The following is a 13,715-nucleotide window of genomic DNA, read 5'->3' on the forward strand; positions in this document are numbered from 1 at the left end:
TATATTTAAGGTACTGTTTTTCTTGAGACTATCTGAAGGACAGATGTAAAGTCAAAGTTTCAGAATTATTTTTGTATTATGCATAAGCCATCCATAGGTTTGGGAGAATTCTAGTTCTTTTTTCTTTCTTTCTTTTTACTTCATTTTCTAATAAGTAATTCCTCAAAGATTCAGAAAAGCTATGGAATGACTTGTGAGTTTCTGATAGTCCTATAAGAGATAAGATAAAGAATAAAAATGGCCTCCCTGTTGAAAACACCTGGCCATATCAGGCATTATCCACAGACCAGGAATGAGGCACCCAGCGCAATTTTCATGAAAGAAATCTTTCTATATTCAGTCACAGGAGGAGATGCTTAGGCAGTGACCAAAACTTTGCTTAAGGATAAGAATCTTATCTCTGACTATAGAAAAGTCCAAAAGGGGTGCCTGGGTGGCTCAGTGGGTTAAGCCGCTGCCTTCGGCTCAGGTCATGATCTCAGGGTCCTGGGATCGAGCCCCGCATCGGGCTCTCTGCTCAGCAGGGAGCCTGTTTCCTCCTCTCTCTCTCTCTGCCTGCCTCCTCTCTGCCTACTTGTGATCTCTCTCTGTCAAATAAATAAATAAAATCTTTAAAAAAAAAAAAGAAAGAAAGAAAGAAAGAAAAGTCCAAAGGTGCTAACTACGGGTATCTCTGAGGTAGCCCCAAGTTACGGCTGAATGGCGTCTCCAAAGGAAGGTAACATACAACAATAAGTTCAGCTTTGTGAAGATAGATAGTTCCCTTTGGACAGATCTCAATTTATATATCTCCATATACACCTCCATGAGGCTGTTATGTTTTATGCTGAGCACTGGACTAGGTACCCTGAAGATGTGAGAAAACAATAAAACAAAATCAAGATCCTGTAGGAACTTAAAATTCAGAGAGTGAGAAAAGTCTTACTATACAGAGTAAAAATTATGGGATGAAAACCAAAGTAGAATTGATTCAGAGTTTTAGAATTTTAGAACTAGAAGTGTTTTAAAAATCATTCACTGATTTGCAGAAAAAAAATTGGAGCTCAGAAGGGCCTGTAGTTTGCCTGAAGGCACACAATGAATTAGTGGCAGAGCCCACAGATATTAAGAGGTTTGTCTACCTCACCACATGCAACAACTAGTAAGCATCAATTCGATGCAAGGAAATACAGTGCTTAAGATAACACATGTAAAATGCCTAACACAGAGGTGCCAAGGTGGCTCATTCAGGTGAATGTCTGACTCCTGATTTCAGCTCAGGTCATGATCTCAGGGTCGTGGGACTGAGCCTTGCATCAAGCTCTGCGCTTGGTGGAGTCGGCTTGAGATTCCTTCCCTCTGCCCCTCCCCCCACTAACACTTGCTCTTTCTCTCTCTCTCGCTAAAAACACATAAATAAAAATTTTAAATGCCTACCACAATGTCTGGGACCATCAGCTATTAAAATAATACTGTTAGAATAATCTTCATCTCATCATCACCATCATCATCATGGCTAAGAGCACAGTTTCTGGTATTAGCCAGATCCTGATGTGAGTCTCAGTTCTGTCACTTGGTGTAAATGTAAATAACCTACTTACCTTACCTAAGCCAGAGTTTCTTAATCTATACAATGGGAATAAAAATAGTGTCTACCTAATAGGACACATACTTCAGTGTATATACTTAAACACATACGCTGCAACTGTTCAAATATTAGCTGTTCCACAGACCAGGAATGAGGCACCCATTAACCTATATAAGTATACTGAGTCAATTAAGAATATAGACAGGGGCGCCTGGGTGGCTCAGCAGGTTAAGCCTCTGCCTTTGGCTCAGGTCATGATCTCAGGGTCCTGAGATCGAGCCCTGCATTGGGCTCTCTGCTCAGCAGGGAGCCTGCTTCCTCCTTTCTCTCTGCCTGCCTCTCTGCCTACTTGTGATCTCTCTCTCTGCGTCAAATAAATTTTTAAAAGCTTTAAAAAAAAAAAAAAAAGAATACAGACACATAGAGCATTGGTGAATTTTCTCTTCGCTTCGCCTAAATGAAAGCCAGAAAGTTAACAAGTACTGAGCTGTCACTGTATACAGATATTAGCACAAAGATGGAACGACAAAAACAGAAGAGATGCTATTTGCAATGTTATAACACAGAAACTATTACTCTCAACAAGTATATACCAATTACTTACACAATAATGAGTAAGACTGAGTTTGTGCTTTCAAGGAGCTTGCAATCTAGTGGAGGAAGAAAGCAGGCTGTTCCAATATGGAGTGGCATAGATGGAGCAGAGCCAGAGCTTAGAGCTATGGCGGCTCGCAGGACAGCATCCTATCTGGCAATGGTGGAGGTAGGGAAGGGAGTGTCAGAGGTTTCTCAAATAAAAGAAGAAGAAGTTGGCTAAAGATGAGAAGAGTCGGAACGAGCCTGAAGCCACCAACCAGCTGTGGTGGGTGCTCTGAACTGGTTCTCAGCATCCACTCTAATCCTCTAGGTGTGTCTTTGGATCCTGCAGGAGTTTAAGAAGGGAAAAGCACGTTTCCTCCATCTCCCTGCAGTGAGGATTCTGCTTTAGCCAATGAGAAGCACTCGAAAGATGGACCCAAGGCTAGAGCCATGCCCTTTGTTTCTGCTGCAAACTCACCTCTGGACCCATCGGGCTTTCCTGTAGCCATTATTTCAGTGTCCAGGTACTAACTCCCTAGGTGCTGAGAGGTCGTCCCAGGGCCAGCAGGGCTTCCTGACCTTGGATCACAGCTACAGGGGCATGTCTTTGAACTCTACAGCACCAGTGGAGTCCACTGATCACCACCTTTCTGCTTACTGCTGAGGTAGCAGCTCCCACTGGTAGGCCAGAATAGCAGTCTTGTCCTGGGAATCATTCCTGGAGGCCCCTAAGGGACCCAACCAACCTATCCAATGATTTGCTAAGCTCCTGATTTCCTGTATTAAATCCCTTTTTGCTTTAAATTGTGTGGTTCCCACTTCTTGCACCTAACATATCAACAAAACACGAAAATGTACAATGGGCCACGAATAATAGAGCTTGCGGGGGTTAGTAAACTTCTGTAGTGGGCCAAGATAGTAAATCTGTTAAGCGTTGTGGGCCACTCGTGATCTTCACCTCCCCTCCCTTCCCCTCCTCCGTGCTAAGTGTATTCACATGCTGTGCAACCACATCCAGACATTCCCATTTTGCAAAACTGAAACTCTACGCTTTTCAAATAGTCAGTCCCCAAACTTCTCCCCTTCCCCTCCTCTCCTGGCCCCTGGCAACCACCATTCTATTCTCTGTCCCTATAAATCTGACTACTCTGGATACCTCATGTAAGTGGAATCACACGGGATTTGATTTTTTGTGACTAGCTTGTGTCATCTAACATAATGTCCTCAAAGTCCACTCTGTAGCATGTGACAGGATTTCCTTCCTTCCTTCCTTTCTAAGGCTGAATAATATTCCATTGTATGGATATGACACATTTTGTTTATCCATTCCTGTTTATGGATATCTGGGTTGCTCCCACCTCTTAGCTATTGTGAATAGTGCTGTTATAAACATGGGTACATAAATATCTCTTCAAGATCTTGCTTTCAATTCTTTTGGATATACACCCAGAAGTGGGATTGCTGGGTCATATGGTAATTCTGATTCTTAACTTTCTGAAGAACCACCACACTGTTTTCCATAGGGGAAGCACTACTTTATATTCCTACCAGCAATGCAAAAGGATTCTAGTTTCTCCACATCCTTTACAACACTTGTTATTTTCTAGCTTTTTGTTTGGAGCTATCCTAATAAGTACAAGGTGACATTTCACTGTGGTTCTGATCGTGACACTGAACATTGTTTCATATGCTTGTTGCCCATTTGTATATGTTCATTGCCCATTGTGAAATTGGGATATATGTGGTGCCTGGCTGGCTCAGTTGGTAGAGTGTATCATTCTTGATCTCAGGATCATGATCTCAAGCCCCATGCTGGGTGTGGAGCCTACCTAAAACTAAAAAAAAGAAAAAAGAAAATAGGGATGTATGTTTTTTGTTGCTGTGTCGTAAGACTTCTTTATATAATGTGGATATTACAACGTTATTCGATATATGATATCCTTGGGTTGTTTTTTCACTCTGCTGCTTAAGCAAGTTCAGTTTTAGTCTATGCTCATGAATGGCAGTGTAGTCTGGAGCAGCTTGCAAGTAGTCTGGCCAGACGTGGAGCTCTCTTTCATCCTAAGCACACAAATAAGAATGAGCCAGGACATCTTTAACTTGGGACACTTCAGGTCTTAGGTACTCTGATTCACTACGATACCAAAAAACCATCCCCATGCCTTTACTTTGAACCAGAACCAGCCAACTTGAGGTTTCTGGGCTGCAGAATTAGAAACAGCATCAAGACTGCATGAGTAAGTGGGAGTCATGGAAATAGATTCACAAGGCTTTGCATTGTCTAGTGCCTGCCACTAGAAAACAGAAATCAAACACAATTTCAGTATCTATTTTGCAATCAACACTGCTCTTTTCCACTTCAAACGGTAGTTCAGTTCAGCTTCTTTGAATCTCCATGTTTATTCTGAGAGGATAAAATATCCCAACTCTAGAGATACTAATGATTTCCAGTCAAATGTATGGAGAGTTAGTTAATTCATGACTTAGTCTAAAATGCACATAATACTTGCTCCGAAAACCCTTGCTGATTCTGTATTAGTGGATGAAAACACCATGGCTCAGTGTATTTGCTAAAATATCCTATTTGAAGAGGTAACTTTCTGATGTATAGAAGGTCTATTTCCTCTCCCAAATATTACCGTCTTTTGAAAAAATTTAGGAAGCCTATGTATGCTATTTTTCTGGTCTTCACAAAAAGAAAGTGGGCAAGTTAAGGACAGAGCTGCATCTGGCCAAGGAGAAGAAATGTTATAAATGCAGGATCCTAATTCTCTTCCTGATTTTTATGTTAAGTTGTTGCTATTCAAGTATTTACCCACAATGTTCATCACTGCATTACTTCTAATCATGAATGTCAGGAACAGTGATTTTATAAATGATTTCAGCTGTAAGTAACAGGAAATCCAAACACAAGTACATTAAAAAAAAAAAAAAAAAAGGTTCTTTCTCATCATTGCAAGAAATCCAAAGATAGGTCATTGCTAGCACTGGTTTAAACATTCTGTTTTCTCAAGGTCAAAAGCCTTGAATTTTCTTGACTTTTCCCTCATGGATGAAAGTTGGCTACTACAGCTCTAGACATCTCACTGCTCACAAAGCAGAAAGAACAGGCAAGAAATGGTACCAGTCTGGGCTATCCCATTTTATCTGGAAGGCAATATATGTACGCCTCCCTTTCCTGGAACTTCCCCCTCAACCTCAGTAATCTACACCTTACTTCCTGATGATTAGAATTGATACTAGCCCTAGTTGTAAGAAAGATGAGGAAAACAAACTATATGGGAGTATTTGGTTTTCCTATCCTACAGGCAGGTGAGTAGGAGGAAAACTGGGAATGGGTGTTGGCCTGCTGAGATCAGGGTCTGCCACAGTAAAAACCAGGAAACACCAGGGGCACCTGGGTGGCTCAGTGGGTTAGGTCTCTGTATTCGGCTCAGGTCATGGTCTCAGGGTTCTGGGATCTGAGCCCCGCGTCGGGCTCTCTGCTCAGTGGGGAGCCTGCTTCTCCCCTTTCTATGCCTGCCTCTCTGCCTATTTGTGATCTTTCTCTCAAATAAATAAATAAAATCTTTAAAAAAAAAAAAACAGGAAACACCAAAATATCTGAGAATACAAGATTAACTGACTATGATGTACCAAATGAATTCTAGGTGGCTGTTAAAAATTGGGGTACTGGGGTACCTGGATGGCCCATTCGGAAGAGCCTGTGACTCTTGATCTTGGGGTTGTGAGTTTGAGTCCCATTTTGTATAGAGATTAAATAAATAAAACTTAAGAAAAATTGTAGTACAGAAAAATACTTAGGTGTGTGCAAAATTAGTCATAAAATCTTATGAACCAGAAAATTAACATATAAAACAATAAATAAGAAAACATCAAATTTGTTGGGGTAAAATTTACACAGTTATTAAAAACTTAAACAGAGGGTGCCTGGGTGACTCAGTTGGTTAAGCAGCTGTCTCGGCTCAGGTCATGGTTCCAGGATCCTGGGATCGAGCCCCACATCCAGCTTCCCGCACAGCAGAGAGCCTGCTTCTCTCTCCGTCTGCCTGCTGCTCTGCTTACTTGTGATCTCTATCTCTCTGTCAAATAAATAAATAAAATCTAAAAAAACACAACAAAATTAAACAGAGATCTTCAAAAAAACAACAAAACAAAAACCAAAACAAAACAAAAACTAGAACTCACCTTCTGAAAATACTGACTGAGGCCGGGATTTGCACATAGGTGGTTTGCTCAAGACCACTCTCAGGAGCAGGGCCTGTGAGGGAAGCAGGACTGGGCAGGGGAAGGTGAACTGCAGGGCACTTACCACATCGGCTTTAACTGGTCCCATGGGAAATTCCAAGGCTGATTGTGCCAGATTGTTACAGTTCAGGTCCTGTGCCATGCACCTCCACAACTGACCAGTCATTGGATTTCAGCTGCCCCAAGGGAGTGAACATGACCTAGGATGAGGCAGTTTCCTTCACCAAAGGCAGTTTTGGGAGAAATGCAAGTGTGAGTCGTCAGCAGCCAAGACTCCTGGCCGCTGTATCTTGGGATCTGGGCAGCTCACTACAGCATCCACTAGAAATGTCAACAACGATTATCTCTGGGTTTGGGGATTAAGGTTGGTTTTCTCTTTCTCTTTTTTATGTTTTCTAAATTTCCCACAACAAACATAGTATTGTCCTAAGGATTAAATGAGTTAATTCAAATGAAGCACTTAGCACAATTTCTGGAATACATTAAGTACTGAAATTTAGTTATAGTTATTTTTTATGTAGAAATATATGCACATAAAACATTATAAAGAAAAAGCATACATGTGAATATTGTCAAGAAGAAAGTATGAAATAGGATTAAAATAATTATAGACCTTGCCATTCGTTCTGGCTTATTTTGTTTCATCCATGAAATTCTTTCTTAAGCTATTGCTTCTTTCTAGCACTGTCCCACTGAACTTCTTTTTTTTTTTTTTAAGATTTTATTTAATTATTTGACAGACAGAAAGAGATCACAAGTAGGCAGAGAGGCAGGCAGAGAGAAAGGGAGAAGCAGGCTCCCTGCTAAGCAGAGAGCCCGATGCGGGGCTCGATCCCAGGACCCTGAGATCATGACCTGAGCTGAAGGCAGAGGCTTTAACCCCCAGGTGCCCCATAGACTTTTTTTTTTTTTTTTTTTTAAGTAATCTCTCCACCCAACATGGGGCTCAAACTCACAACCCTGAGATCAAGAATAGCATACTCTTCCAAATGAGACAGCCAGGGGTCCCTGGTCAGACTAGTTTTTATTTTTTTTTTTTACATACAACAAGGAAGGTAATTTAGCTGAAAGTTAGGTGCTGAAGAGCTATATAATGTATCACTACTTGTCTGGTATTTTTTAGTAAATAATCTGAAAAGAAAATGAAGGAGGCTGTCCCATATCAGATATCTGGTTCCTCTTGGTAAGCCGAAAAAGACTTCTCCCTGAAATCATAACTTTCAACCATTCTGTCAACACAGGAAGGAAGATACCTACAGAAAAAATCTGAAAATGCCTGAATAACATCGTGGACATCTCTGACCTCTGAGGTGGGAGGCATTCATATGGGGGATAAGTCACTCACAGCATCCATGCTCAAGGCAGGAAAGAGACCCAGATCTTGGTTTGCATCCCAGCCCTGTCAGTTACTGCGTGTATTTTGGACATATTGCTTAATTACTACACAAAGGGTGATAACCACACCTTTGAAGGTTTCTTGGAAGATCACTGAGATGTGCAGCACCTGGCACACAGTAACTGCTAAATCAATGAGCTTTATTATTATGTCAATATTATGTCAAGAAAATAGAACAGCAAAAGGGAAATGAGTCCAAATAATATAAAATCTGTGCAATAATTAACTGGCATAATCATTAAGTTGTAAAATTATTGCTGGTGTATGTTACTGTATGTGTCTATCGACCACACATAAAATTTAGTTCACTCTTTATCAAATAAATGACAAGAACAGATGCTTGAATAAAGGAATGAATCATTACCTTGTCCTCTTGCTAATGTTCTTTTGCCCCCAAAATGCATTGTTACCATTAAAATGGTTTTGTCACTGGTATTGTCACTAGGGAAATTTTCAAAGAAGTTGTAAAGAGCAGTATCAAATCAATAGTCTTGAACAGAATTGTTTTTCTCGACTTAAGAAACTAAAACTAAGATACAACTTTTTTTTAAAGATTTTATTTTTTAAAAAACTTTTTACTTAGGGGTGCCTAGGTGGCTCAGTGGGTTAAAGCCTCTGCCTTCGGCTCAGATCACGGTCCCAGGGTCCTGGGATCGAGCCCCGCATCGGGCTCTCTGCTTGGTGGGAAGCCTGCTTCCTCCTCTCTCTGACTGCCTCTCTGCCTACTTGTAACCTCTGTCTGTCAAATAAATAAATTTTTAAAAAATCTTAAAAAAAAATACCTATTTATTTAAGAGGGAGAGAAAGGGAGAGCAGTCACAAGCAAAAGAGCACAAGGGACAGGGAAAGGCAGAGGGAGAGGAGAAGGGAGAGGGAGAGGAAGAAGCAGATTCCCCACTGAGCAGGGAGCATGATGCAGGGATCCATCCCAGGGCTAGGGGGTCATGGCTTGAGCTGAGGGCAGACACTTAACTGACTGAGCCACCCAGGCAATCCTTAAGATTTTATTTTTTAAGCAATCGCTACACCCAATGAGGGACTCAAACTTACAACCCTGAGATCAAGAGTCACACGCTTTTCCAAATGAGCCAGACAGAGGCCCCAAGAAACAACTTCTTGAGCAGTATTATAAAGGAACACATATGGGCTTCCATCCTTAGACACTTTTTTTTTTTTTTAAAGAATTTATTTATTTATTTGCCAGAGACAGAGGGAGAGAGAGCGAGCGAGCACAGGCAGACAAAGGCAGGCAGAGGCAGAGGGAGAAGCAGGCTCCCTGCCGAGCAAGGAGCCCGATGTGGGACTCGATCCCAGGACGCTGGGATCATGACCTGAGCCGAAGGCAGCTGCTTAACCAACTGAGCCACCCAGGCGTCCCATCCTTAGACACTTTTAAGCAGACAATGCTCCAGCTGGAAAAGTCATCCTCATCTGTGGTAGCCAGCCCCCAGGATAGCCTCTACTGACCCTTACTCCCCAGCACATGCCCTTCATTACTCTCCTGCCCAAATTCAATCCAGGCTGGCCCTGAACATGGCTGACGTGATGTTTGAGTTCCAAGGTTGTGTTATAAAAGGCACTTCAGCTTGTGCTTCGGTCTTTCAGATTGATCACTTGCTCTAGAAGAAGCCAGTTGCCATGCTGTGGGAACACAAGCTGTCTGTGGGAAAGCCCATGTGGTCAACAGTCTAAGCCAACTTGCCAGACATGCGAGAGAACTGCCTTGGAAGTGGATTCTCCACTCCAGATTAAGTCTTCAGACAACCACAGCCCTAGCCTACATCTGACTGCAATCTTATGAGACTGAAACAGAAATGCCCGGTTGAAACCCACCTGAATTCCTGACTCCAAAATTGAGTGAGAAATAATACATGACTTCCATCGTTTGAAGCCACTAAGTTTGTTTGTTTGTTTTAAATATTCTCCAAGCCCAATGTGGGGCTCAAACTCATGCAGCAGGCTCTACTGACTGAGCCAGTCAGGCTCCCCAAATACTTTTTTTTTTTTTAAGATCTTATTTATTTGAGAGAGACAGAGCATGAGCAGAGGGAGGGGGGAAAAGAAGGAAAGACTCCCCTCTGAGTGCAGAGCCAGATGTGGGCTCAATTCTAGGACCCTGAGATCATGACATGAGCTGAAGGCACACTCTTAGCTAACTGAGCCACCCAAATACTTTTTTTTTTTTTTAAAGTAAACTCTATCCTAATGTGGGGTTTGAACTCATCACCCCAAGATCAAAAATCACAAGCTCTACCGATTAAACCCACCTAGCCCCCTTGGTGTGTACTTCTGGGGTTATTTGATATGCAGCAAAAGATAGCTAACATATCATCAATAACAGCTGTTTTTTTACTACTGTACAAAGTATCCTGCTTATAGGCTGAACCACATGATCATTCCAGATAACTTCTTTATAGCTTTAATTTTTAACAGTTGACATGTCATTAACTCTATGTCTTTTCCTATAAAATTCTTTTTTTTAAAGATTTTATTTATTTGAGAGAGAGAGAGAGCACAAGTAGGCAGAGACAGGCAGAGAGAGAGGGGGAAGCAGACTCCCCGCTGAGCAGAGAGCCCAATGCAGGGCTAGATTCCAGGACCCTGAGATCATGACCTGAGCTGAAGGCAGAGGCTTAACCCACTGAGCTACCCAGGACCCCTTCCTATAAAATTCTTTAAAAAAAATTTTTTGGGGGGGGCACCTGAGTGTCAGGTTCTCCCTGTTTGGCTCAGGTCATGATCTCAGGGCTCTGGGATTGAGACCCACCTCGGACTCTGTTCAGCGGGGACTCTACTTCTCCCTCTCATTCCCACTGTGCTCCCCTCCCCCTCTCTCAAAGAAAATCTTAAAAAAAATTTTTAAACAAGATTTTATTCCTTTAGAGAGAGAGCATGTGGTGGGAGGAGGGAGGGAGAGAGAGTTTCAAGCTGACTTTGCAGTGAGCACAGGGTCTCTTGCAGGGTTCAGATCCCATTATCCTGAGATCACAACCTGAGCCAAAACCAAGAGTTGGACGCTTGAATGACTGTGCCTCCCGGGTGCTTCAGCTTTTATTTATTTATACTGGAGAGAGAGTAAGAGGTATGCATATGAGCAGAGGGAAGGACAGGTGGATGGAGAGGAGCTTTTCCTATAAAATTCTTTTTTAATTTTTTTAAGATATTTACTTATTTATTTGACAGAGAGAGAGATCACAAGTAGGCAGAGAGAGAGGAGGAAGCAGGCTCCCTGCCAAGCAGAGAGCCTAATGAGGAACTCGATCCCAGCACCCTGAGATCATGACCTGAGCCAAAGGCAGAGGCTTAACCCACTGAGCCACCCAGGCATCCTCCTATAAAATTCTTACGTGACGGGGCGCCTGGATGGCTCAATGGGTTAAGCCTCTGCTTTTGGTTTGGGTCATGATCTCAGGGTCCTCGGATGGAGCCCTGCATCGCTCTCTCTGCTCAGAAGGGAGCCTGCTTCCGCCTCTCCCTCTCTGCCTGCCTCTCTGCCTACTTGTCATCTCTGTCAAATAAATAAATAAAATCTTTGAAAAACAAATCTTATGTGACAAGGACAATTAGCCAATCAAATATTTAATGAACATCCACTAAGTTATTATTCTAGGCACTGTGCTGATTAAAAGGTATGATAATGTTATTAATAAAAACAATAGTAAAAATAATGACAGACACGAAAACTAAACATGTATTGTCTTAGTGTTCTAGACACTGTACATATATATATACTCTCACTTAACTTAAATGTATATTGCCAAATGTTTTGCAATTTTTTATGCAATGTTTTTATGACCAATGTTTTACACTCCATCTGCAATGTTTAAGAACAAACTCACTGCAGATGTTTATCTACCAGCACTTAAAAATTTTCAAAAAAACCTGATAGGTGAAAAATAGAAGTTTAATCTGCATTTCTAGGATTACCAGGTCTTAAAATGTTAAGCACCTTAAAGTTCTGTCTGACATATGTTACGATGTTGGCATTGTGTTTTTTTGACATTTTTATAGTCAAGTCAACCTCTTCCTTTGTACTTTCTTCCAACCCTTTCATAATTAAAAGGCTCTTTCCTATCCCTGGATCAATTAAATTTTCGCTTGCATTTGTTTCCTAGTTTATGGTTTTATTTTTTACACATGTAGTTGTATTTTGTGGCAGGACATAGGAATTTTTCCCCCCATAATCGCTTCTCCTTCACTATTAAGTTTTTCTTTGCCCACTGATTTATGATGCCACCTTTATTATCTTAGTAATTCTTATATTACTTGGGTATGGTTGTGAGCTTTATAATCCTTTCTCATTGTCTGTTGGTTTCAATATTATTAGTACTATGCTTTTTAAAAAAAAAAAAAAGATTATTTATGAGAGACAGCGGGGAGAGAGGCAGAGAGACAGAGAGAGAGAGAATCCAGTAGACTCCCTGCTGAGCACAGAGCCCACTAAGTGGCTTGTCTCACAACCCTGAGATCATGACGTGAGCCAATATCAAGTATGGTTTAACTGAGTCACCCAGGGGCCCCCATACTACATTTTTTTTTTATTACTAACTTCTACTCATTCATTAAAAACCATCACATTCTCCTTCTTGGAAGCCTCCCTGATTCTTCCAAAAAGATATGAATGCTGCTTCCTTTTTCACCTTCATAACATAAAATTTTCTCTTGTATCACAGTTAACAGGGTTGATTTTATCCAATTATATTTTTTATTTTATCCAATTATATTTTTGAGAAAATTATATATTTTTATCCAATTATATTTTATTTTTGTATACATTATATTTATACAGTCATTAAAATTTGATTACTGGATTTGCATTAAAAGGTAGTGATGGCAAAACAGGTCTAGCTTGGCAAAAAAACTGAAAACACACAGTTCCTTCATTTCAACAAACATCACTGCGCTACCCCTTATCAAAAGATTATAAAGGTAAGTGAACCCTAGATTCTGCCTTAGGGAGTTCACCATTAGGGCAAAGAGACATGCGAATATCCAGGATTAAATAGTGTGTCTAGTGTAAAATAATCACACACAAAAAAGGAGAAAAGAAGAAACTGAGCAGGTAGTGGGCAGAGTTTCATTATAGTAGACACAACTATGAGCTGGCTTTATGGTGCTCCTTAAATGTCAAAGGAATTTGTAATTGATTTGAACGACAGTGCATCAGTTTAGAACCTTTAACAGAATTTACATTAATTTAACATTCTTCGGTGCTCGCTTCGGCAGTACATATACTAAAATTTATCCTTCTCTGTAGAACTTTATAAGGAACCCTAACGTAGTTTGTGTAGCATGGCCAAGCTGAAGAGTTCTGCTTGGAAGCGGTTTCTTAGCGCGAACGTGAGATGCTTTGCACAGGATACAGGTGCGAATAAATGCAAAGTGTGTGACTGCGTGAAAATCAGACATGGGGATAAGATATAAACCTTTACCAGTATCAGGTACTATAATCCACTCACCTGCGTTAGTTTAAAAGCTGGTGATTCCTTGATTAAAAGCTGAGAACTGATTCCTTGTGAAAGGACACAGTTCCAGCCACTAGCTTCACCGCTCAGCGCCCTGGAGGCCCAAGGCAGGCTTAAGGCAAGCCCACTCCAGATGTCAGAGCAAGAACTACTGACGTCATGTAAGCGTGACGTCACCAGCACTGACGCTGTCTCACAGGGAGGGGCCTCTCAGCTCACCTCAGAACGCAGTCAGGTCCGAGGAGCAGCGAGTTGACTGTCTTGCGTTCTGCCCCAAAGGTCCGAATGGTCAGCGTTGCGCGAACCGAAGAGCCGAAGCCGCTCCGGAGCTAAAAACGGGCCATTTCCCTCCTTCCTCGGCCCTCACGGGCCTCCTCTCTAAGGCCCCCGCGCGGTCGAGGGAGCGGCGCGCTCACGAGCCCGTCGCTTGCGGCGGTCACGCGCACGCACGCTGGTGCGC

At 41.7% G+C, this 13,715-nt stretch overlaps 1 long non-coding RNA gene across 1 annotated transcript; it reads right to left on the minus strand.

Annotated features, from left to right (window-relative positions):
• Window positions 1-6,026: 6,026 nt before the first annotated feature.
• LOC309870399 lies at window positions 6,027-13,689 on the minus strand. The gene is made up of 3 exons (XR_014314558.1): window positions 13,475-13,689; window positions 6,335-6,594; window positions 6,027-6,228 (listed from the first exon to the last, which is right to left on the minus strand). It is a non-coding gene; the product is annotated as an uncharacterized lncRNA (long non-coding RNA).
• Between the last annotated feature and the right edge of the window lie 26 nt (window positions 13,690-13,715).

The sequence above is a fragment of the Mustela nivalis genome (genome assembly GCF_964662115.1).
Source record: "Mustela nivalis genome assembly, chromosome: 7".
Lineage (NCBI taxonomy): Eukaryota > Metazoa > Chordata > Mammalia > Carnivora > Mustelidae > Mustela > Mustela nivalis.